The sequence below is a fragment of the Macaca nemestrina genome, chromosome 15, assembly GCF_043159975.1.
Source record: "Macaca nemestrina isolate mMacNem1 chromosome 15, mMacNem.hap1, whole genome shotgun sequence".
Classification (NCBI taxonomy): domain Eukaryota; kingdom Metazoa; phylum Chordata; class Mammalia; order Primates; family Cercopithecidae; genus Macaca; species Macaca nemestrina.
Window position 1 is genome coordinate 27,343,722 of NC_092139.1, and position 24,867 is coordinate 27,368,588.

A 24,867-nucleotide genomic window follows, 5' to 3' on the forward strand; every position below is an offset into this window, starting at 1 on the left:
AAGCTCCTGGAAACTTAGACCAGAAAACAACTTGCAAGTGCTAGTCGTGGGAAACTAACATACCAAAGATAGGGTTCAGGGGCATAAAACACTGCTAAGCAGTGTCTGAAGGGATCTAGCAGAGCCTCAACACGGCCCACCGCAAACGCAGCATCGTAGCACCTAGAACAGGGTCTGGCGCCTGGTAGGTGCCCAGTAAATACTTGTTGTTGAAATCACGGAATGAATGAAGTGCTGAAGGCATGGCAGATGCCAGGGAGATGGGACACTCAGGAAGGAGGACTGGTTCCGAGGAAAGATAGAGTTTGAATCTTTGAATCTTTGCTCAAAAAGCATCTCTTAATTTTAGCAAAGAGGCTAAGACTTTTCAAAACCATCAAGTTCTGGCTTCTTCATATTTTCAATAGTTATTGACTTAGTTCACCTCTTTCATCTTGCATTTACCATAAACATCAAAAATAGCATTTGGTTTGGGGCCTGATGACTTCGAGGTGATGATGTATCATCAGCAGTGTTAGCCAAGGATCCAGCACGAGGAAGAGTGTAAGGAGGCCAGAACAGCAGTCAGAGAGATGATGGCCCCGGACGAGGGTGTCGAGAGAGGACAGAAGAGAAGGAAGGAGGTGGATAGTGGCTCACACCTGTAATCCCAGCACTCTGAGAGAGGCTGGAGGATCGCTTGAGCCCAGGAGCTTAAGGCTGTAGTGAGCCATGATCGTGCCACTGTACTCCAACCCAAGTGACAGACAAGACCCTGTCTCTCAAAAAGAAAAAAGAAAAGGAAGAGGAGAAAGAAGGAAGTCTTAGAGGCTTAGCAAGCCAGGGAAGAGGAGCTACAAAGGATGAGGAGGGGACAAAGTGGCCAGAGAGTGGGCAAGAAAACCAGGAAAGAAGTGGATGCTGGAGAAACCCAGGGGTCACATATTTGAGGAAGAAGAGGTGGTTGATGGTCTCAGATGCTGCCAAGCTAACACCACTGGCTGTGCCCTCATGGAAGACCCTGATGACATTGGCCGGGGAGGTTTCGATTGCCCACAGGGTCTGGAGCAGCACAGAAGGGGCAGCAGGCCTGAGAAGGAGGGGGGCTGTTGGTAGAGGGGTGGAGGAAAAAGACAGGGTATATTAAGAAGGAAGAAGCGGGCTGGGAGGCCCCACGTTGATGAGATCCAGGCCTGGTGGAAGGCTCAGATTTAAGCCATCCCTCAGTGTTGGGCTGAGCTGCCGAGGTGAACACATGAAGCCCTCAATGGGTAACTTTATCCCCATGTCCTGGGTGAACTTTGTGGGGTCCCAGATCCTCCCAGGCAGGAGGGCAGTGTTCCATCATGCCCGGGCCCCCAGCAGTTGTCCCACTTGACTGGGGCTGATGGTGAAATTCCCGAAGAGGGCAGGCGGGCAGGTGAGCCCGTGGGAGCCTTGTGGCATCCCAGGAAAAAAACATGGGGGTAGTGAGGATTATGACAAGAAGGGGAGACGCAGGGAGGGGTGCCCAGGAAGGAGGGGGACTTTGATGAAGGCAGAGGCATGGATGGGAGCTTTTGAGAATTTATGGGTGGAGAGAAAAGAGCCAGCAGAGAGGGAGAAATTGGAGAAAGGAAAAGACAGATGTAAGGCCTGGGAGGAGACAGGCAAAGGACAGCTGGCCTTGGACACAGGAAGGTGCAGGCAGAGGCATGAGGGAGGGGAGTGGCAGCGACCGGTGCCTCCACAAACGCCTCTGTTTTCTCCATTGAGCAGGAGCTGGGGTTGTCTGTAGGGCCCAGGGGAACAAGGGGGGATGGGGGCCCAGGCGGAACAACTGCTGCGGGAATGGAAAGGAGTTTGGGGACCACTTGAGGGGTTGCTGAGCTGCACTTAAGACCCAGCCAAGGTTGGAGAAAATTAATCTGTGCTGGCGCCAAGCAGCCTGGTGATGTGCTTTGTGCCTGCGGCACTTGGCAGCCTGGGGTGAATGGAGAAAACAGGCGGGTTTCTAAGCTCCTGCTCTTCCGACATCTCATTGAATCTGCCTGGCAACCCCCACTGCCTCCGCTTTACAGATGAGGAAACTGAGGCTCGGGGAGAGGAGGCCACATGCCTGGAGTGTTGCAACAAGTGAGTGGCGACACAGGACCCAGTCCAGGGCCATGGACTCCCTGCTTGGGGCAGCCCCCATGGTCTTGCTACCTGCTGCTGGCACACACTGTGAAGAGCATTATGGCAGCCCCTGTCCTCACCATTGAAACACACAGGGAGCCTGTTCCCTTGTGTGCCCAGAACTGTGTTCGGCTCAGCTTTGCCTGCTCACTAGAACCTGTCAGGGAGGGACCAGGAGGGAGCTGCGGTTCAAGGAGGCATGTAACTGACCTGGGGTCACATAGTATTCAGATATCAATTCTCCCCAAATTGATCTATATATTCAATGCAATTGCAATCAAAATCCTAGCAGACTTTTGGTAGAAACTGATAAACTGATTGTAAAACTGATACAGAAATGCAAAAAACCAGCCGGGAGAGGTGGCTCACGCCTGTAACCCCAGCACTTTGGGAGGCCGAGGCGGGCGGATCACCTGAGGTCAGGAGTTCAAGACTAGCCTGGCCAACATGGTGAAACCCTGTCTCTAATAAAAATACAACCATTAGCCAGGCATGTTGGCGGGCGCCTGTAATCCCAGCTACTCTGGAGGCTGAGGCAGGAGAATCGCTTGAACCCAGGAGGCAGAGGTTGCAGTGAGCTGAGATCATGCCATTGCACTCCAGCCTGGGCAATGAGAGCCAGACTCTGTCCCCACTTCATGAAAAAAAAAAAAAAGAAAAGAAAAGAAATGCAAAGGACCTAGAATAACCAAAACAATCTTGACAAAGAAGAACACATTAGGAGGTCTTATACCACCTAATTTCAGGACTTACTATAAACCGACAGTAATCTAGATAAAGTGGTATTGCCTGCAGTTAAATGGAACCTAATAGACAGTCCAGATGTAAAACCACACATACACAGTCAATTAATTGACTTTTGACAAGGGTGCCAAAGCAATTCAACAAGGAAAGGATAATTTTCCTCAAATGCTGCTGGAACAATCGAAAAACCACATGGAAAAATAACAAGGCTTAATTCTTATCTCACATCATATCCAGAATTTATAAAGAACGTTCTGGCCAGGTACAGTGGCTCATGCCTGTAATTCCAGCACTGTGAAAGGCCAAGGCAGGTGGAAACCCACCTTTTTTGTAGAGATGGCAAAACCCATCTCTACAAAAAAATACAAAAATGAGCCAGATGTGGTGGCACACATCTGTAGTCCCAGCTACTCAGGAGGTTGAGGTAGGAGGATCCCCTGAGCCGACTGCAGAGGTTGAAGCCGAGGATCACCTTGACCGGAGAGGTGGAGGCCAAGAGCACGCCACTCCACTCCAGCCTTGGCGACAGAGAGACACCCTGTCTCAAAAACAAAACAAAACAAGAATGCTTATAACTCAATAATCACAAGATGCTCAAACTGATTTTTTTTTAATTAGCAAGAATCTGAACAGATACTTCACCAAAGAAGATATATGAGTGACAGATAAGCACATGAAAAGATTCTCAACATTATTATTCATTTGATGCAAATCAAAGCCACAATGAGATGCCACTGCACACTCACTAGAATGGCTCAAATAACAGACTGACCACATCACATCTTAGCATGAATATGGAGCACCTGAAACTCTCATACATTGCTGGTGGGAGTTCATAATGGTGCAATTACTTTGGGAAACATTTTGGCAATTTCTTATAAAGTTAAACACACACCAGCCATTCAACCCAGCAATTCCTCTTCTATATGCTTACCTAAGAGAAACGAAAACATATGTCCACACAAAGACCAGCCCTCAAACAGCATAGCAGCTTTATTCATAATAGCCTAAAACTGGGAAAAAGAAAAAAAATGTTTGGCTGGGTGCAGTGGCTCACGCCTGTAATCCCAGCACTTTGGGAGGCCAAGGTGGGCGAATCATGTGAGGTCAGGAATTTGAGACCAGCCTGGCCAACATGGTGAAACCCCATCTCTACTAAAAATATGAAAATTAGCTGGGTGTAGTGGCGGGCACCTGTAGTCCCAGCAACTCAGGAGGCTGAGGCAGGAGAATCGCTTGAACCTGGGAGGCAGAGGTTGCAGTGAGCCGAGGTCACACCACTGCACTCCAGCCTGGGTAACAGAATGAGACTCCCTCTCAAAAACAAATAAAAATAAAAATAAACCGGGCAAAAAATAAATGTTCATCAGCATGCAAAAAGGTAAATAAATATGTATATAGTTATATAATGAAATACTACTCAAGAATGAAAGGAGAAAACTACTGATACATGGATTAATCTCCAAAACATTATGCTGAATAAAATCAGCCAGAAGCAAAAAGATACTTCCTGCATGATTCCACTATGTGCAACTCAGGAAAATGTAAATCTGATCTACATTGATGGAAAGCAGCTTATTGGTTGCCTGAGGCAAAGAGTGGTAAGAGATTTCCCCAGCTAGATTTCAGAATTACTATGGACCACTGTCTTCTTTGTGCTTCCCATTTCCCCCCTTTCTGAACGATTATCCTATACCTATTCCACCATTGTATATTGGGTGCAGAGTGGGGTTGAGGGGTAGGTAGGTAACTCACCTCTTGGAATTCACAGGTTTACTCATTGAGAGGGACTGTACTGGCAGGGATATGCTTAGGGAACCACTTCCAAGGAGCCTCACCCACACCTGCATATGGTTTAGATGACAAAAGTCTTGAGTTCAAGCTCGTACTGTACCAGCATGAGACTTCAGGGTCCTTCAGAGGGTGGACTGTATTTTGCATGTTAGAAGAATGTAAATAATTTGTGGTCAGAGGGAAGACTATAGTGCTTTTAAGATATGTCCACAAATTTTTTCTTTTTTCTTTTTGAGACAGAGTCTCACTCTTTTGCCCAGGCTGGAGTGCAGTGGCACAATCTCAGTTCACTGCAGCCTCCACCTCCCGGGTTCAAGCCATTCTCCTACCTCAGCCTCCCGAGTAGCTAGGTATGTCCACAAATTCTTTGATACTCTTCCGTTTAAGAGGTAGAGCTTAATTCCTTTCCCCTGAGTGTAGGCTGGACTTAGTGAGTCACTAGTGAATAAAATAAAGTGGACGTGACAATGTACAGCCTCAGAAACTAGGTCATAAAAGTCACTGCGGCTCCCCAGTGTCCCCTCTCCCTCCCCACCCCCTTCCCCTCCCTACCTTTCTTTGTCATCATTCTCTCTGGGGGAATTCAGCTGCCATGTAAGAACACTCAGGCAACCCTGTGGAAAGTCCATGTGGTAAGGAAATGAGGCCTCCTGCCAACAGCCCTGGGAGGGAGCCATCTTGGAAGCAGATCCTTAGCCCCAGTTGAAGCCTTCAGGATGCAGCAGCCCCAGCTGTCAGCCTGACTACACCTCATGAGAAAACCTGAGCCAGAAACACTCAGCCAGGCTGCTTGAAGAATTTTGACCTCAGAAACTGTGAGAAAATGGTATTTGTCATGTTAAGCTGATTGCATGGGGGTAATTTTTTGTTACATTGTAAAAGATGATACACTAAGTTAAGGGTATGGGGATAATTTTTGTTATGTTGTAAAAGATGATACACTAAGTTAGGAATTTGAATTTTCTCGCAGGAGCAATGGGGTGTAGTGGAAGGTGTTAGAGAAAGGAAATGACATAAAAAGTTCTGGGATTAGTGCTATGGTCTGAATGTTTATGTCCCCCCATAAAATTCATACGTTGAAATCCTAATCCCCAGGTGATGGTATTAGGAGGTGGGGCCTTTGGGGGATGATTAAGTCATGAAGACTCTACTCTTATGAATGGGATTAGTGCCCTTATAAAAGGGGCCTGAGGAAAAAAACAAACAACTCCATTTAAAAATGGGCAAAGGATATGAACAGGTACTTCTTAAAAGAAGACATACATGTGGCCAACAAGCATATGAAAAAATGTTCCACATCACTGATCGTTAGAGAAATGGAAATCAAAACCATAGCGAGATACCATCTCACACTGGGCAGAATGGCTATTATTAAAAAGTCAAAAAATAACAGATGTTCCTGAGGTTACTGAGAAAAGTGAATGCTTCTACACTGCTGGTGAGAATGTAAACTAGTTCAGCCACTGTGGAAAGCAGTTTGGAGATTTCTCAAAGAACTTAAAATAGAACTAACATCTGACCTAACAATCCCATTACTGGGTATATACCCAAAGGAATAAAATCATTCTACCATAAAGACACATGCACATGTATGTTCATCACAGCACTATTCACAATACCAAAGACCTGGAATCAACCTCAATGCCCATCAACAGTGGACTAGATAAAGAAAAATGTGGTAAATATACACCATGGAATACTATGCAGCCATAAAAAAGAACAATATCATGTCCTTTGCAGCAATATACATGGGGCTGGAGGCCATTATCCTAAGTGAATTAATGCATGAGCAGAAAACCAAATACTGCATGTTCTCACTCATAAGTGGGAGCTAAACATTGAGTACACATGGACACAAAGAAGGGAGCAATAACGTAGAGGCCTACTTGAGGGTAGAGGGTGGGAAGAAGGTGATGATGGAAAAACTACCTATCAGGTACTATGCTTATTACCTGGGTAATAAAATAATTTGCACACTAATGCCTCGAGACATGCAATTTCCCTATATGTCAAATCTGCACATGTACCCCATGAACGTAAAATAAAAGTTGGAGGCCGGGCGCAGTGGCTCACGCCTGTAATCCCAGCACTTTGGGAGGCTGAGGCGGGCGGATCACAAGGTCAGGAGATTGAGACCACGGTGAAACCCCGTCTCTACTAAAAATACAAAAAATTAGCTGGGCGCGGTGGTGGGCACCTGTAGTCCCAGCTACTCAGGAGGCTGAGGCAGAAGAATGGCGTGAACCCGGGAGGCAGAGCTTGCAGTGAGCCAAGATCGCACCACTGCACTCCAGCCTGGGCAACAGAGCGAGACTCCGTCTCAAAAATAAAATAAAATAAAATAAAAGTTGGAAAGAAAAATGAATGATTTTCTTCAAAAGCAGCCTGAGTGAGACTCCTCATCCCTTGCACCATGTAAGGACACAGCTGAAAGTCACTGTCTATGGACCAGAGAGCCTTCATCAGACACCAGATCTGCTGGTGCTGTGACCTTGGACTTCCCAGCCTCCAGAACTTTCAGAAATAACTATTTGTTGCTTGTAAACCACCCAGTCTATGGTAATTTGTTATAGAAGCCTGAATAGAATAAGTCATCTAGAAAGAATTTTCTTGGTCCCAAAGTGAAGAAGGGATTGGAAGTCACGAGATTCACAGAACACTGCATAGAGGTGGAGACTCTGAAACTAGGTGTCTGTGCCACACAGCTGAGTCAGGGAGTTGCACTCTGGGCAGAGGAAGAAGCCTGTGCTGGGGCAAGGAGGCCAGACATTGCCTTGTGTCAGAGGTGGTAGGTATAGGTAGAGAATGAGATTCTGAGCACAAGTGTGAATGAATGGTGAGTTGCTTAGGCCCTGGACAGGCCTTTCTACCCCTTCTGCGTCCTAACCTCAGCCAGCACCAGCAGTTGCTCCAGGATGTGTTGAGCACCTACAGAAATGCTGCTCAACTTAAATCCCCACAGTCAAGCCGGCCTATCCCCACTTGCACTGGGGATGCAGCAGTGAATAAACAGACAAAATTCTCTGCCCTCATCAAGCTTCCATGTTAATGGAAAAAGACAGATAAAGAGCAGAAGGAGGTTAGGGGACGAAGACAGGCAATTAATTTTATAGGCAGTAAATATATACGTAGAGAGAAATACACAAGGTAATGGGGCATTACAAGTTGAGGCAGTTGCAGTTCTAAGTACTGTGATATCTCAGGCTGCTATAACAAAATACCATCTACTGGATGGTTTAAGCAATATTTATTTCTCATCATTCTGGAGACTGGGAAGTCCAAGATCAAGGTGCCAGCGTATTTGGTGTCTGGTGAGGGCCCTTTTCCTAGTTTGCAGATGAATGCTTTCTTGCTGTATCCCCACATGACACAGAGAGAGGGATATGCTCCTCTCTTCCTCTTCTTGTAAGGGAACTAATCCCATTATGGAGGCTTAACCCTCATGACCTCATCAAAACCTAATCACTTCCCAAAGGCCCACCTCCAAATACTACTACACTAGGCATTAAGGCTTCAACACCTGAATTTTGGGAAAACACAAACATTTAGTCCATAGCAGGTGGTTAGGGAAGGGTTCACCGAGAGGGTAGCATGTGAGCACTTGTGAAGTGAGCAAGTTGTCTACGTGGATATATGGGGGAAGCGTTCCTGGTAGAGGGAACCAAGCGCAGAAGCTGTAAGGTGGGGTCATGACTTCCAGTGCCTCCACTAACCAATAGAGAGTTTTATGAAAATTAGAAAAAACAAAACAAAACACCAGCCTGGACTTGCACTTCCAGCCATGAAGAAGTAATAAGGACTGGAGTCACCCTCCTGCCATAAACTAGACAAAACACTGGAAACAATTGTTTACAGACATTGAACAACAGGCAGTAGCATAAGACAGTGATCCCTGAAGAACGGTAAGCAAATCAGGTTAGCTCTACAGTTCACCCAGCTTTCTGCCCGGAGGCATCTTAGGTGTAGGGAGGGGAAATTCAAATAGAGTCCAGCAGTATTGATGAGTTGATCTTTGAGACAAAGAACAAAGTTCAGGTAGGCTTAGGTGGCTGTAAGTTGAGGGGCAGAGTACCTGACTAAAGGAAGAAAAATAGCTCCAGAAATCTACATGTGTCCTCTTGAATCACTGCCATGTGCAAGGCTTCACGTGTGTAGGGTGAAACTCCCTGAGGCCAGGCAAAGAAAGACTGAAGCATTGTAATTTGAACAATCCCCAGAATTCACACAGGTTAGGAACTATCCCATGAGTAACAGTTTTAACGGCTACCGTGGACCCACTCTAAAAGAGCTTAAACATAAGCCTTGGCCGGGCGCGGTGGCTCACGCCTGTAATCCCAGCACTCTGGGAGGCCGAGGCGGGCGGATCACGAGGTCAGGAGATCGAAACCCCGTCTCTACTAGCTAGCTACCGGTATAATTCACATCAATCTAATAACTGAGGATATATGTGGGAAAATAAGTAAAAAATCAGGATTTGGGATGAGATTTCAAAGGAGACTTTAGTCCTTCCTTCCTGAAGTTTAATTTTTTTTCAACTTGAAGTTCCTCCAGCTGCAGACACTCCTCAGCCCTCCTCTGTGCTGACGCTCAGAGGGAACTCAGATGCAGGCTCTCAAGATGCCCATGGTATGGTGGGAAATGTCCCCCCAAACACACACATGTGCCTGGCTGTTCCCAGGGGTGTGATCCCGTGAAGCTATGGGGGCTCTCAGGGGAGAGGCCCTGGGGCTTCATCAGGGAGGGTGAAGTGCCTGAGCCAAAAGAAGCCTTGCGGTGTGCCAGGCAGACCCGGTGAGAGGCGTTCCTGCCAAGGGCAGATTGAGCAAAGGCCAGGAGGCGGGGAGAGGCTGAGTCTTTCTGCACTGCAAGAGCTTCCTTGTGTCTGGAGACAGGGCAGAAGGAGAAGTCACCAAGAGTATGAGGGTGTGGCCTGATCCAGAGCTTTGAAGCGGGACCAATTAACTTGAAGTTTATCAGGAGGGTGGGGAGGTGGGGAAGCTGGCTTAGTGGGGTTAGGCCAGCGAAGGGTGAGCTGCCAGGTGGGAGATTTAGCAAGGTGGCTTGGGTGGCCTCTCCAAGTGTAGACAGGAAGGGGGCAAGGCTGGAGATGGGACACTGGGAGGCCCAGGGAGCTGACACCCAGATGGGATTGTGGTGGTGTGCTGGAGGCACAGCCCTATGGTGGAACTGGATGTGGTCAGAAGGAGTCAAGAAAGTGCCTGAGACTTGGTCTACTTGTGTTGAGGATGGGGAGCTGGGCAGGTGAGGAGGTCGGAGAAAAGAAGAGCAGTGTGGGAAGGGCAGGGAAGTGTCTAGTCCTGTGCTCAGGTACATGGATGTGCAAGTCCCAGTTCAGGAGAGAGCTCTATGCCCAAGAAGGACAATGAGTGGCCACAGATGTTCTGGGGGTGGAGGAAGCTGTCCTTGGCGAATGGGCAGGGCAGGAAGGGGTGGAGGACCGAGCCCGGGGAAGCATCAGTACTGAGAGGTGGATAGAGGAGAGAAACTGCCCAAGGGGTGGGAGAAAAGCCAGGAGCACCCAGTGTTCTGAGGGAGGAGAGAGTGGCCTCCCAAGCAAGGATGGGCACCCAATCAGGACCCCAATGGGCCAGGAGAAATGAGGAAGCAAAAGGGACCATGGGCTTTAGCAAGAAGGAGGTCTAGGGAGAGCTCTTTTGAGAACCATGGTGGGCTCAAAGTGGCTGGGGTCCCTTCGCAAGGATGGGGTATGTGTGGACTGGGAATGGAAACAAGTAAAGCCAAGGGTCCCTTTCCCAGAGTTTCTGCGGATGGACAGAGAGAGAAGACGGAGCATGGGAGGAACAGGTCACCAGAACACATCTCTCGTGCTGGAAAGCAGACTCAGGAGGGAAGAGGATGACTGTCACCAGGGCAACCATGCTGGCCATGGGATGTAAGGAGCAAAGGAGGAGATGAGAGATTTGGGAGGAAGAGTCAGCACAAGTTTAAAGGAAGGAGGTGGGGAGAAGGGGAAGCCTGGATTTCTGTCCCTGGAGATGGAGGGTGAGAGCATGAGATGAAGCCTGGAGAGGAGGGAGGTTGGTTGGAGCTTGGGGAGTCTATGATGCTGGGAGTATGACTGAGTGGGGCTGAGGACAGGAGAGTGAGTAGACAGGTCTGGGACAGGGGAGATGAGCACAGAAATGCAGAGGAGTTTGTGTGAGGGGACCTCTGAAGACCTGGGGTGGATCATGTGGCCCAGAAGCCCATGGAAGGAGAAGGGCAGAGGGGTGAGGACACAGCCCTGGGGAGCACTGATAGCAGAGATCAGGAGGAAAGAGAAGGGTCTGAGGAAGTGGCCAAGACAGAGCACACACACGCACATATGCACATGCAGGAGCACACACACGGTGATTCTTGGAGACTTCCAAAGTCCCTATCACCCCACTTTCCCATGGGTAGTAACTGGTCCTGTCTCCCCCTGGACTCCTTAGAACACAACCTGGGGTTTTGAAGCCTTTGTCTTCAACAGAGCACTCAGGTGCTCAACGTATGTCAGGTGGTGTGAGGGAGGGAGGGAGGGATGGGTGGATGGATGGATGGATGAGAGAGTAGGTGGATGAATGGGTGGGTGGACATATGTATGGATGGGTGGATGGATAGGTGAGTGAATGGGTGGATGGCTGAATGAATGGATGAATGAATAGATGAATGGAGAAATGGGTGGATGGATGGAGGCATGTATGGATGGGTGGGTAGATGTATGTATGGGTGGATGAATGGATGGATGGATGGATGGATGGATGAATGGATGGACAAAGGAAGACAATTATCCTCTCATCTTCACACGATGCCGCAGCAGAGACTGAGAGAATGGGGGCCTTTAGCAGCCCCTCAGAGAAAGAGTTGGCAGGGAGGGGGAACAGATGGGCCGTGGGTGGCTCAGTAGGAGTAGTCAGAGACGATGCAGGGCTCCTGGCTGTAGCACCACACCAAGGAAGGCACTGACATTCAGTGTTAATGAGAACAGGAAAGAGGCCAGTTTGTAGTGTAGAGATGATTAGATGAGTTTGAGGTACCTCTGGAGGGGCCCAGTCAACACTGGCTCCAAATCTGTGGCATGCAACAGAGAATGGAGGTGGGGTGATTTTCAGATGCAGGAGGAAATTGGGGGGTGTCCTTACAGAGACCTCTATGCCCAAGGTGCAGAGGGGGCACCTCTTATGCAGAGGACAGTGCAGCGCGAGACGAGGGAAAGAAGAGGACAGGAGAGGACAGATGGACAAACCTTGGTCCAGAGCTCACCAGGCATGTTGTGGATAGATGGAGTTCATGAGAGTGACAGGGAGGGTGGGACCCAGCCCTGACCATGCCTTAGAGAGAAGTGACTCACACACATGTGCACCTGTGCCCACACGCAAAGAGTAAAACTCTCCAAGCCCCAGAGAGAGAGAGAGGGAGCTGACGGGGAAAGTGGCAGGCACACACACGCACGAGCATGTGCGCACACATGCACAGAGCAGCAATGACGCACAAACTTGAAGCAAAATCCAATAAGGCTCCTCTGGAGAGCGGGAGGGAGTGAGGCTGAGCAAGATGCAGGAAGAGGCAGTGTTGGCGGGGCACATCAATAATAAAGTTAAAAAATGAAATGAAGAGGGGGCGGCAGGACCCTCGGGGAGCGGAGAGGCAGGCAGATGCAGAGATGCGCGCACACAGAAGAGGAGGGAAAGACGGGGGAGGACAAGCCTGACAAAGGGCCTAAGTAGAGGGGTGCACAGTGGGACCCACACCTCCACACAGAGGCAGCCACAAATCGTGACCCTTGGGGCAAGGGCCAAATCTGGAGAGGAGGAGAATAAACGAGGGAGAGGATGAGGAAGGATGAAGGAAGGAAGGAGAGAGACAGACTCCCAGAGACCCGAAAAGGCAGCACATTCCACGGACAGAAAAGAACCCACGCACTGTAGATGAATTCTGAGGACCACCCCGACCAAAACCCAGGAGAGGGCAAGGCAGAAGGGCAGCCCATGACAGATAAGGTTGTGGCGACCTTATCGTCATGTTGAAAAGGAGAAAGCACCCATGTCCATCCACAGGACAGCTGGTCACCCACAGTGCAGCTCTATCCCGAAAGACCCAGATCTGTGAAACAGGGTGCATTCTGGGGTACGCTGGTACACTGGACCTCTGGGGAGAACGTTCCCCAAGGGTTGCTTGTCCCGCTTCTGTGGTGTAAATACTACCACCATGGCCAATTTCAGGCTACCATCATGCCATTGCCGAGCAGGACGAGGAAGAGGTGCCCACCTCGGCTCTTGCACACCAGTGATGGTGCACTCACATGTTCGTGGAAAGAACTCGAAGACTTATCACTGGGCAGACAAAGCTATTGGCAAAACTTACACAGGGTAAATGGTATTTATATTTTAAACAACATCCCACCACCACCAAATGCAGCTCTATTTTATTTAGATGAGAGGACTCATATAGGCTGTGTGGACAGGGTCACACAGAACTGGCCACAGAGGTTCCCCTTTTTGGGGGAGTTGGAGGTGGCATGCTGGAGGGAGAGCAAAGAGACTTCAGCCTTTTGTCATGCTTTAATTTTGTGAAAGCATAAAAAAATTTAAAAATTTTGTGCAAAGATAATTTCTTCACGTACCACACATAATTAAAAACTAATTTTTTAATTAGGAGAGGAAGAAAATGGAAGGAAAAAAAGGGAGCATGAGAGTGAGGAGGAGGGAGCTCTCTCCTCAGTCCGTCTGTCCTCAGTTCGTCTGTTCCTCCCACCCCTGCCATAGTCACAGCCATTCAGCAAAGATAAATCGGATGCAGGTCCTGCCCTCAAGGTGCTCACGGCCTGGTGGGGAGAGTTGCCCAACACACATATATCTGGGTGCTCCAGACACAGAATCCTCACCCAGTAAGTCAGAGGCCCCCAGGAAGAGCTTGGCAAGGACTCTTTTGAGGAGGACATGGGGCTTCCCAGGGCCTCCCGTGACCCTGCTCAGCAGAGCTGCAGGATGAGAAGGGAGATGCTGGACAGGGTCAGCAAGAGGATGGTCACCCAGGCTCTAGGGGAGGCTGCCTGGGGGGCAGAGCACAGGGAAAGGGAGGATGGGGCCCTAGGGACATGGATATAGAGGACTGATGGACGCCAAGCAGGCTGCAGAGGAAACAGGAGAGGGGAGGCCCCAGAGGTAGAATCAAGGAAAGAAAGGGGGTGAGAAGCCAGGAGAGACTCCCAGCATCAGAGGCCATCAATGGAGAGAAAATGAGCTGTGGGGTTTGGAGGCCTCATTTCTCCCCACTGGCAGGTACAGAGCAGCTGCAGGGGTGAGCAGGATGGGAGGGAGGGAGTGGCCACAGCCAGGGATGAAAGTTCCCACCCGGCTGGTCTGAGATGAAAGAAGGCATAGGAGGAAGAAGGGAACAGGTCAAGGGAGAAGGAAGGACTCCTGGGTGGGCGTGGGATGAGCTTGCCCACCTACTGAGACAGGCCAGGGGAGGGCGTAGGGGAGGGGACAGCTGTTGCCAGGGCAATGGCACTGCCTGGGAGCACCGAGGATCAGAGGAGAAGACGGGAGAGGGTCCTTAGAGGAGGAAGTGGCCCTGGGCTGGAAGTGCGAGGCAGGCAGAGGGCATGGGGCCTGCCTGTTTTCAGTACTGGATTTGGGAAAATGGGGGAAACACAGGGCCTGTGGAGGACTTGGTGAGTCGATGCTTCTGGCAGGGTCTTCAGTGGGGTGCATGGTTGAATGCGTGCTGCTCCAGCAGAGGGATCTAGCGTGGGCCCAGAGATGTGGGCATGTGGGCATCTCTCCCTTTCACACACCACACACACTGTAAGGCACAGTGACACAAACACATGGGCTGCACCTATCACCCCATATTTTCATTGCAGATGATGAGTCTGCTTCCTCATGGACACAGATCCACCAGGATGTCTCCTAGGCTCTGGGAGCTGTGTGTTTTGTTCAGCAGAACATCCAGTAGGTGTTCAGTGTATGCTTGTTGGATGGATGGATGGATGGATGGATGGATGGATGGATGGATGGATGGGTGGGTGATGGATGGACAGATGATGGATGGGTAGATGGATGGGTGGATGATGGATGGGTGGGTAGATGAAAGGGTAGATAGATGGGTAGATGGATAAGTAAAAAATGGATGGGAGGAAGGAAGGATGGAAAGAAAGGAGGGAAGAAGGAAGGAAGGAAGGAAGGCAGGCAGGCAGGCAGATGGATGCGTGGGTGGATGAATGGCCTATGGTCCAGGCATGGGATGCTAAGGCCTGCTGTGGCCAGGGCTGAGGAGTTGGGCTAGGGTCTTGAACAGCCCCTTGGAGGGAGAGTCAGCAGCACGAAGGGGAGACAGATGTGCCATGGGTGACAGGAGAGGGAGGTGTCAGGGATAACTCCTGGCAGCTGAGATAACTCCTGGCAGGTGGTGATGCTCAGTGCTGAGACTAGGAAGTGTGTGGCTGGCCCTGAGAGGTGACAGGTTGGAATGTGAAGATGACTTGGGGGTGAGAAGCTCTGGGTCCATATTGGTTCCAGGTCCGATTCTGCATTTCAGGGCAGAGTTCGGATGGCAAGTTAGGGATAGGGGTGTCAGCCAGAAGAGTGGGACCAGAACAAGGAGTGGGGCCTGACCTTGGAGAGCAGGAGGAGGAGGTGGAGTTGAGAAGGAGAGGGGAGGACATAACAGATCACAGCCTGGAGCTCAGCTTGCAGAGGGATGGGGGCAGGCTGGGCTGGAGTGTTTGCAGCTAGCTCGTCTGTAATAGTGATCATGGGGGAGCAGCCGCATGCCCATCCACTGAGCGGCATCAACCACCATGCACCTGGCCTCTGCACTACCACGCAGCAGAGCGCCTGAGACCTGGAAGCCATCCGTGACCCGCTGTTGTGTAGAGAAGCCCACCACAGAGCAGGCGTGCCTGGTTCAATATGACTCTCATTGAACGTCAAAGCCAAAGCCAGCACCACCCACAGGACTTGCCTTTTTTCGTGAGAAGATAACATATACAGAGAGTGGAATGATCCTCCCAAATCAATACTGTGATTACTTCGGGGGAGCAGTATTTGTACCCTGGGCTAGATGGGATGGAAAGTGGACAAGAACACCAGTCTTATGTACAACGCTTTGATTTTTATTTTTTACAAAGACAGTGGGTCCATGAATGACTTGTGTAATTAAAAGTTAATTTTACAGCCAGGTGCCGTGGCTCATGCTCCTGTGGTCCCAGCACTTTGGGAGGCTGAGGCAGGAGGATCGCTTGAGGGTTCAAGACCAGCCTGGACAACATAGCACGACTTCGTCTCTACGAAAAGATTTTAAAAAATCAGCTGGGTGTACTCTCTCCTCCTGCCGCCCAATATGCCGAAAGGAAAGAAGGCCAAGGGGACAAAGGTGGCTCCGGCCCCTGCTGTCGTGAAGAAGCAGGAGGCCAAGAAAGTGGTGAATCCCCTGTTTGAGAAAGGCCTAAGAATTTTGGCATCGGACAGGACATCCAGCCCAAAAGAGACCTCACCCGCTTTGTGAAATGGCCCCGCTCTATCAGGTTGCAGCGGCAGACAGCCATCCTCTATAAGCGGCTGAAAGTTCCTCCTGCAATTAACCAGCTCACCCAGTCCCTGGACCGCCAGACAGCTACGCAGCTGCTTAAGCTGGCCCACAAGTACAGGCCAGAGACGAAGCAAGAGAAGAAGCAGAGGCTGTTGGCCCGGGCCGAGAAGAAAGCTGCTGGCAAAGGGGACGTCCCCACTAAGAGACCACCTGTCCTTCGAGCAGGAGTTAACACCCTGTCACCACTTTGGTGGAGACCAAGAAAGCTCAGCTGGTGGTGACTGCACACGACGTGGATCCCATGGAGCTGGTTGTCTTCTTGCCTGCCCTGTGTCGTAAAATGGGGGTCCCTTACTGCATTATCAAGGGGAAGGCAAGACTGGGGTGTCTAGTCCACGGGAAGACCTGTGCCACTGTCGCCTTCACACAGGTGAACTCGGAAGACAAAAGCGCTTTGGCTAAACTGGTAGAAGCTATCCGGACTAATGATAATGAGATACGACGAGATCCGCCGTCACTGGGGAGGCAATGTCCTGGGTCCCAAGTCTGTGGCTCGCATCACCAAGCTCAAAAAGGCAAAGGCTAAAGAACTTGCCACTAAACTGGGTTAAATATACACTGTTGAGTTTTCTGTACATAAACATAATTACAATAACAGAAACTTTGCTTCAAAAAAAATGAGCTGGGCATAGTGGCACACACCTGTAGTCCCAGTTACTCAGGAGGATCGCTTGAGCCCAGGAGTTAGAGGCTGCGGTGAGCTATGATTGTGCCACTGTTCTCCAGCCTGGGAAACACAGCAAGACCCTGTCTCAAAAGAAAATTAATGTTATAAAGGGTAAGAGGAGAGGCGGCAAAGGAGGAAGAGAAGAGACTAGTAGAAAGACATGCCTTCCATTTGTCCATCCTCCTCTCCAACCTGAGACCCAAAAGGAAGCCAGGTGCAGGTCCTCTTCCCAGGAAGCTCCATGTCTGAGTGAAGAGAAAGATGCCCTGATACTCATGCCCAGGGGCTCCTGGAGGATAGGAGTCAGCCAGCAAAGGCCTCTGTGGGGAGGACCCAGGGCCTCATTGTCATCATTGCACCTGCCAGTTGCACACTGTCCTCTCACCCCGTTTCCTCACTCTTATCTAGTTTGGATTCCACAATCTCCTCTCTTTGTTGTTGAACTTGCAAAGCCTCAGCTTTTCAACTGCACAGACTTTGATTCTCCACTTATTCTCAGCCTTCTTTGTTTTTTCAATGATGCCTTATTCTTAATACATGGAGGGGGAAGGAAGAAGAAGGAGGCCAGAGGTGGAGTAGGAGGACGCACCTGTAGGTTGTTCATAGGGAGACCCTGTCTCCACCCCAGGCAGATGGGAGCTCATGTCTGGACTTTACTGTGTGCAAAAAGGCATGGACAGCAAGCCACCCTGTTTCCCAGAGAAAACTGCCCCAGCAGAAAAGGCAGAGCAGGAGGAAGCGGCAGGAAGCTCAGGCCTGTGGCTCTGCGATATTCCAAGCAGGGTGAACAGAAACTCCCACAAAGGAAGCAGAGAATGATCACCCGGGGAAGTGGGAGAAAAACCAAGAGCCATCGGCAGCCTCAGGGACAGAGGAGAAGAGAACAGCCCACATCAGGGGCGGCCCGGTGGTGAGGTGGGACCAGAAAGAGCTGGTTGGGTTTGGCCAATGGGAAGCTGGTGGGGGCCTTGCCTGAGCTTGGTGGTGAGTTCAGGGTCAGCCACAGGTAACCACAGGTAGCCACAGAGAAGTGGGGCTGTGGAGAGAACAGCAGAGCTCAGGGTTCCCTCCCCAGCACTTCTGTGGAAAGGAGTTGGGGGATGGCAGGCAGGAAGGAGACGTTAACAGAAGGCCAAGAACTCAAGAGAATTTCTCCCTGGACTGTGGGTTTCTGCAGGGCATAGCCTGGGGTTTGTGTCATAATCAGAGCACCTAGGAACTGTCCAACTGATGTTTGGTGGTGGAGGGATGGATGGTGAATGGATGGATGGATGTTGTCCAGGCACTAGATTCTGACATCTGGGCTGAGGCAGGGGATGAGGGGATGGAGAGGGATTATCTACCTGTCCTTTCGAGGGAGATCTGGCAGGAAGAGGGGACAGACGGACCGTGAAGACAGGGATAAGAGCAGCCAGAGGTGACTTGGTGCTCCTGGCTGCTGAGCCCTGGGTGGCAGAGATGCTCAGTGCCTATGAGAATGAAGATAGAGCACCTCTAGTGGGTACAAAAACAATGCGATGGCTTGAGCTGGGCAGGGCTTCCTCAAGCTTGAGCCTGTGGCTTAAGGGGAAGGGAAAGGCTCTGGGCTGCATGAGGGGCCAGGGGAGTGGCGTCAGCACAGAAAGCTGTGGGTGAGCGCATCCAGGGAATGTATGCAGAGTGAGCAGAAGACTCCAGATAGGTCTTGGGGCCCCATGGTGTGAGAACAGATGGAGGGGGAGTTAGGGAAGTAGAGAAGGAGAGACAGGACAGACAGACCACCCTTGGCACTGAACTAACTAAGCAGTTTATAGACAAATAAAAGAGCAGGAGACAAACAGCAAGGAGAGTGACAGAGAGGGTGGGGGCAACTCTAGTCACACCTCAGAGCAAGAGATGAGACCCACACGCATGTTCACAACAGTGAGACTGGAGAGGAAAAAGGACATGGGTCCTGGCACTCAGTAGCTGCTATGTGTTTGTGGACAGATGATGGATGGAGGGAGGGAGGGAGGATTGGATGGATGGATGGGAGAATGGATGGATGGATGGATGGATGGATGGATGAATAGATGGAGAGATGATGGACGGATGAATGGATGAATGAATGGATGGGAGAATAGATGGAGAGATGGATGGATGGATGGATGGATGGAGAGATGGATGGATGGATGGGAGGATGGATGGATGGATGATGAATGAATGGATGAGAGATGGATGGATGGATGGATGAATGGATGGGAGAATAGATGGAGAGATGGATGGATGGGAGAATAGATGGAGAGATGGATGGGTGGATGGGTGATGAATGGATGGATGGATGGGTGATAGATAATGGATAAATGAATGGATGAATAGATGGAGTGGAAGGATGGGTGGATGGATGGAGTAATTCAAGGAGTAAGGATAAAATCAGATAAAAGAGCCAGAAAGAGAAATACTCCTATGTGACCACTTTGCTGGTCATCATTGTGATAATCAAAATTTCCTCTGGGAAAGGGGATGGAAACTAGGATCAGGAAAATCAATAAGAAATTTAGAACTTTAGAGCAAAACTCCACAAGCCTCAGAAAAGAGAGAGCTGCAGGGGAAAGTCAGCCAGCACACACACACAGCACACACACACACATACACACACACACACAGATACACTGCAAGAATGACGCACAGCCTCAGAGCAAAATTCAATAACTCTCCTCTAGAGAGAGGGAAAGAGCAGAGATGAGCAAGACAAAGTCAGATACAGGAAGAGAAGGGGGAGTAGATGTCAATAAGAAAGTTGAAAACAAGAGGGGGCGTGAGCCATGCCAGCAGGCAGTGGGGGTGGTAGGCAGAGGCCCAGCACGGGCTCACAGGGGCACCAAACCCTCCAAAAGGTGTACCACTCCACACATGGCACCTGGGAGGGGCTCCATATACATTGGCTGGGTGGATGTGTGGATGGGGGTGATGGCTGGATGAAGTAACCTAGAGACTGGAAACAAAACCCGATAGAGGGCTTGGAAAGAGAAAGTTCTGGATGCCCTCTACTTCCCTTGTCCCTTTCACCCTTCTCTTTTTCTCTAGGAGGCTGATGACACCCATCAGGGAGGTGCCCTGCCCTCTGGCTTCCAGCTGGGCTTGGCCAGTGAGATGGCCAGCAGGAGATGATGGGGGAGGAGAATGAGATAAGGATGTTCATTCCCCTGGGTCACCTCAGGCTGGGTGGTCCCTCTCCTAGAGGTCTCAGCTCCCGGCAAGGCAGCCCCTCTAGGTGACAGTTTGTCTCCGGCGCCTGGTCATTCATTACTTCCACCCTTCACCCCTTAGGGAGTAGGGGGTGGTCACAGCCTCACAACTATTAGCTCTAGGTTTCTGCAAAATCCACATCCTGCAATATAGCACCTTTGTAAACAAACTCGCTTCAGATTTTCGTACATTTAAGTGTTCCATCCCTTTCCTGTTAGGACCCTGACTAACACAAGCCCACAGTGAAAAAAATAGACAGCAGACACACACACACCCCCTCTGCTGGGACCCATAAAGTGACAGCTACATCTAGAAAGAACAGGGAGGAATGAGAAGCTGAGAGGGAACAGGAAGGAAAGGAGACAGAAAGAGCAACTCAGGGCCCCGGGAGGCGGAAGGGAGAACGCACTGATAGGACGGGGAAGCAGGGACACAGGTGTTCCTGGCAACCTCATTTTAATGACAAAAGAGTAGAAACCATCTAAATGCCCATTACTAGGAGAACAGCCAATAAACCATGACAGCTCTGTCTGCTGGAATACTATGCAGCTGACAAAAAGGCAGATGGACAGCTTTGTGTATTGAGATGGAAGGAGATCCCCAAAATATGCCGGGTCAAAGTCCCGCTGAAGAGCTCAATGCAATTTATATGGGAAAAAAATGCCCTGAGCCAAAACCTACCAAAAAAATCAGATTCTATCGGGGAAAAATATACATTTTTATGTTTAAAAATATGTATATAGCCGGGCACAGTGGCTCACGCCTGTAATCCCAGCACTTTGGGAGGCCGAGGCGGGTGGATCACCTGAGGTCGGGAGTTCGAGACCAGCCTGACCAACATGGAGAAACCCCGTCTCTACTAAAAATACAAAATTAGCTGGGCGTGGTGGCGCATGCCTATAATCCCAGCTACTAGGGAGGCTGAGGCAGGAGAATTGCTCGAGCCTGGGAGGCGGAGGTTATGGTGAGCCGAGATCGTGCCATTGCACTCCAGCCTCGGCAACAAGAGTGAAACTCCGCCTCAAAAAAAAAAAAAAAAAGTATATAGTATAGAACGATTCCTGATAAAGTAAGAACTGGTTTTCCCCAGAGGAAATGGTTAGAGAACAGGATGGGAGGAGTGAGTGTCAAAGGAGACCTTTAGCCTTATTTGTAATACTTTGCTCTTTCTGCAGAGATGATGTGGTCATGTGTCACTTAAGTAATTAAACATTAATTTTTTTTCAAGACAGGCTCTTGCTCTGTCACCCAGGCTGGAGTGCAGTGGTGACATCACAGCTCACTGCAGCCACCTCGAACTCCTGGGCTCTGGTGATCCTCCTGCCTCAGCCTCCCTAGTAGCGGGGACTATAGGCACATACCACCATACCCAGCAAATTTTCTGATTGTTTTGTAGAGACGAGGTTTCACCATAAGTGTTAATTTTTTAAAAGAGAAAGAGAACAAGAGAGTTAAAGGAAAAGAAGAGATCCTCTAGAAAGACACAACTTTCATCCGTCTGTCTGTCTGTCCTGCCCTCCAGCCAGCCCCTTCTCCATGCTGAGCACCAGACATGCAGACTCTTTTCAAGAAGCTCAAAGAAAGATGTCCAAACCTAGCTGTTCCTGAGGGTCCCGGTGCCCTTGGGGGGCAGGGGAGCTTCTCCAGGGGAAGGGTCAGCAGGGCTGTCTGTGGGGAGGACACAGGAAGGAGGCCTGTGGAGGCCACAGCCAGGGGAACAGTCCCTCAGGGCAATGGATGTGGGGGTCCCAGCTCAGCAGGAAGAGCTGGCCGCAGACACAGTCAAGGTGTGAATGGACCCTATGGCCTGAGAGGGGTGGAAATGGCCCACAGAGTTTGTGGAGCAGGTTGGAGAAGGCAGGGCCTGGCTTGGCTCTACGATGCAGCAGATCACGGAGCAAGAGAATCCGCCAAAGCAAACCGGAGAGGTGGCCCAAGAGGTGGCAGGAACCGAGACCCTCACTGTCCCAGGAGCTTAGGGAGGAGAGGGAGAGGAGGAGATAATGAATGAGGGGAATGAATGAGGGGAGAGGAGGAGATAAAAGATCCTTTTCCATTTGGCAAACAGGTCAGTGGAGGCCCCAGGTGAGCCCCGTGGTAGGCTCAAGGTCGAGGCAGGTGGTGGTCACAGAGGGCCACGGAGAAGAGGAGAAAGAGACCAAAGTTCCATCCCAAACTCTTCTGTGGACGCAGGAGGAGAGAGCAGATGAGAGGGAGATGGAAACAAAAGGTCAGCAGAGGGAGGTGAACAAGTTTGCCTCCAAAAACCTGGGAGAGGGGAACATGGCGTTGCCAGGGCAACCATACGAATGGGTTAATGGAGCGGAGCGAAGGGAAGATGGGGTGGGAGTGTGGCTCAGAGGAGGCAAACCTGAAAGCTGGCAGCAGTAGAGGGGAGGAGTGCCCAGGGATGGTGAAGGGGAGCACAGGGGAAGGATTGGGAAGTCAAGGATTTCTCGCTGGGCTTAGAGAGTTTGCGATGCTGGAGGGGTGAGGGGGGAACGGGTGTGGAGAAGTGGGCAATGCAGAAAGACACCACACGCAACACACAACACACAACAAAACACACAACACACACATGCATACACACAACTCACACACAACACACATAACACAATATACACAACACACACACCCACATGCACACACACATTACACACACACCCTGAGCGTGATGCTCGGTGACCCAACCCAGTCTTCTTGTCATATAACAACTGGTCCGTCTGCCCTGGACTCCAAGTTTCTTCAGGACACAGCCTGGGTGGGACTCTGGGCTCTTCGCCCTCAGCAGCGCACACACAGATGTTCAATTCACATTTGTTGAATGGCTACTGGATAGATGGGTGGCCAGACACAGACAGATGAAGCAGGATAGGAAAGGTGGGAACCAACCTTGACCGTGTACACACACTCATGCACACACTGCAGGAATGATGCACAAGCAGCACCATTCAACAAGCTCCCCTGGAAAGCTGGAGGAGCAAGGCTGGGGGAGCGGGAGACAGAGGCACCGAGAGAGGGGGTGGTGCATCAAAGAAAAGTTTGAAAAGTCAAGGAAGGGGAGCAGAAGCCTGAGGAGGCAGACAGGCGGAGGAGCAGGCGTGCAGCCCACCTGCCGGCTCCCAGGAGGCGCTCACGTGCGTTTGTTAGGTGGGTGGTGAACCCCGCAGCACAGAGAGGGCAGCCAAGCCTGAGAAAGGCCCCGGGGGAGAAAGCCCCCAGGGCGACACAGGTGCCTGATGACTCCCACACCTGCCCTTCCCGCCCCACCGGTCCCCCTCCTCCTCCCTGCTCCGGGCTGGGGAGACTGAGCCCTGTGGATGAGCCGTGGGCCTTCCAGCTTCGAGCTGGACCTGGCCAGTGGGGACCTCCAGCAGGAGAGTGGAGGGAGGAGGGAGGGAGATCAGCGTGTCTGCTCCCCTGCAGCTCAGGCTGCTATGCCCTCTGCTCTCAGCTGCCCTCTCAGCTGCCTTCTGGAAACTTCTCCTCCCTCGTTCCTTCAGATTCACTGGAAATCACAAGTTTGCTGCTCTCCTGGCTCCTGCGCCCCCTCCTTCGGCACCTTTGTAAACAGACCCTCCTGAGGCTTCCTGGATTGGAGGGAGACATCTGTTTCCTGTTGGGGCCTGAATGAAGATAGGAGCAGGGGCCAAAGGGCACCTCAGTCCTCCATGGAAGGCTTTGTGTTTTTTACAAATACAGTGCATCCTTAGAGCATGTATGGAGTTAAAAAAAATGATTTTCCAAAAGGAGACAGGAAGCAACAAGGGGAGAAAGAGTAAGAGGGTAGAAGAGCAGAGCTCGCAGATGCTCCATCTGTCCTCATCTCCACACTCCCCTCAGTGCCAAGACCCTGACAGAGGTCACACCCAGGCCCCACAGAGCCCGTGGCCTGGAGGGGACAAGGACGACCACGAGCCTGGTGCTGAGTGCTCCCAGAGTAGTGCTCCCTGCATCCAGGAGGGCCCAAGGGAAGGCTCAGCAGGGAGTTCTCTGGGGAGGACAAGAGCCCAGGCCTTCTTTACAATGGTGGGGTGTGGGAGATGGGGACGGAACCTGGTGGCCACTCCACCTGGAGCCTCCCCATCAGGCTGATGACATCTGGACTCTGCAGAGAGGGCCAGAGTGGAGCCTGGCCTGGATCGGCCTTGGAAGGGCAGGAAAGTGGCAGGGAGCAGGCAGGGGAGGGCCCTGGAGCACCGGAGTCCCACGCAGGCTGGAGGGAGAAACCCTCCAAAGGAATGGAGGAGGCCCAACTGAGAGGTGCAGGAAAGCCTGGCCTTGGTATCTGGGGTCCAGGGAGAGGCTGCTGTCCAGAAGCCAGCACTGGTCTCCAAGGGGCAGGGGAGCAAGAATGGACGGGCTGCAGGTTTGTCAAGGAGCAGGTAGGCAGCCTTGAGGGGCGCTATGAGGGGCTTAGGGCAGGGGTCCTCAGTTGCAGAGGGGAAGGGAGAGAAACCACCAGGTCTAATATTTCCTCCCCAGCTCATCTGTGGCCAAACAAGAGGGAGCCTATGAGGGCACACAGTCTCACCCCCACCTCTACCACCTCATCTACATGCTGAGAGGGCCAGGGGTAGGGGAGAGGACAGCGGGGGGAGGGGGTGGGAGTGAGATTATGTGGAAAAGATTGTGAAGACCTGAGGCAGATTAGAGGTGGAGCAGGGAGAGGGGAGAGGTATCCAGACAGCTGGGTCTGGGAGTGGGGTGGGGGTAGGAGG

General features: G+C 51.0%; 1 long non-coding RNA gene and 1 pseudogene across 2 annotated transcripts; both read left to right on the forward strand.

The window, feature by feature from the left end:
• Positions 1–4,112: 4,112 nt before the first annotated feature.
• On the forward strand, positions 4,113–23,837 carry LOC139358824 (uncharacterized). 2 transcript variants are annotated; one of them, XR_011614332.1, is made up of 3 exons: positions 4,113–5,500; positions 22,215–22,376; positions 23,650–23,837. It is a non-coding gene; the product is annotated as an uncharacterized lncRNA (long non-coding RNA). The 2 variants fall into 2 exon arrangements; XR_011614333.1 differs by lacking the exon at positions 4,113–5,500 and adding an exon at positions 10,459–10,588.
• Positions 15,141–16,823, forward strand: LOC105496310 (large ribosomal subunit protein eL8 pseudogene; annotated as a pseudogene).
• Positions 23,838–24,867: the final 1,030 nt, after the last annotated feature.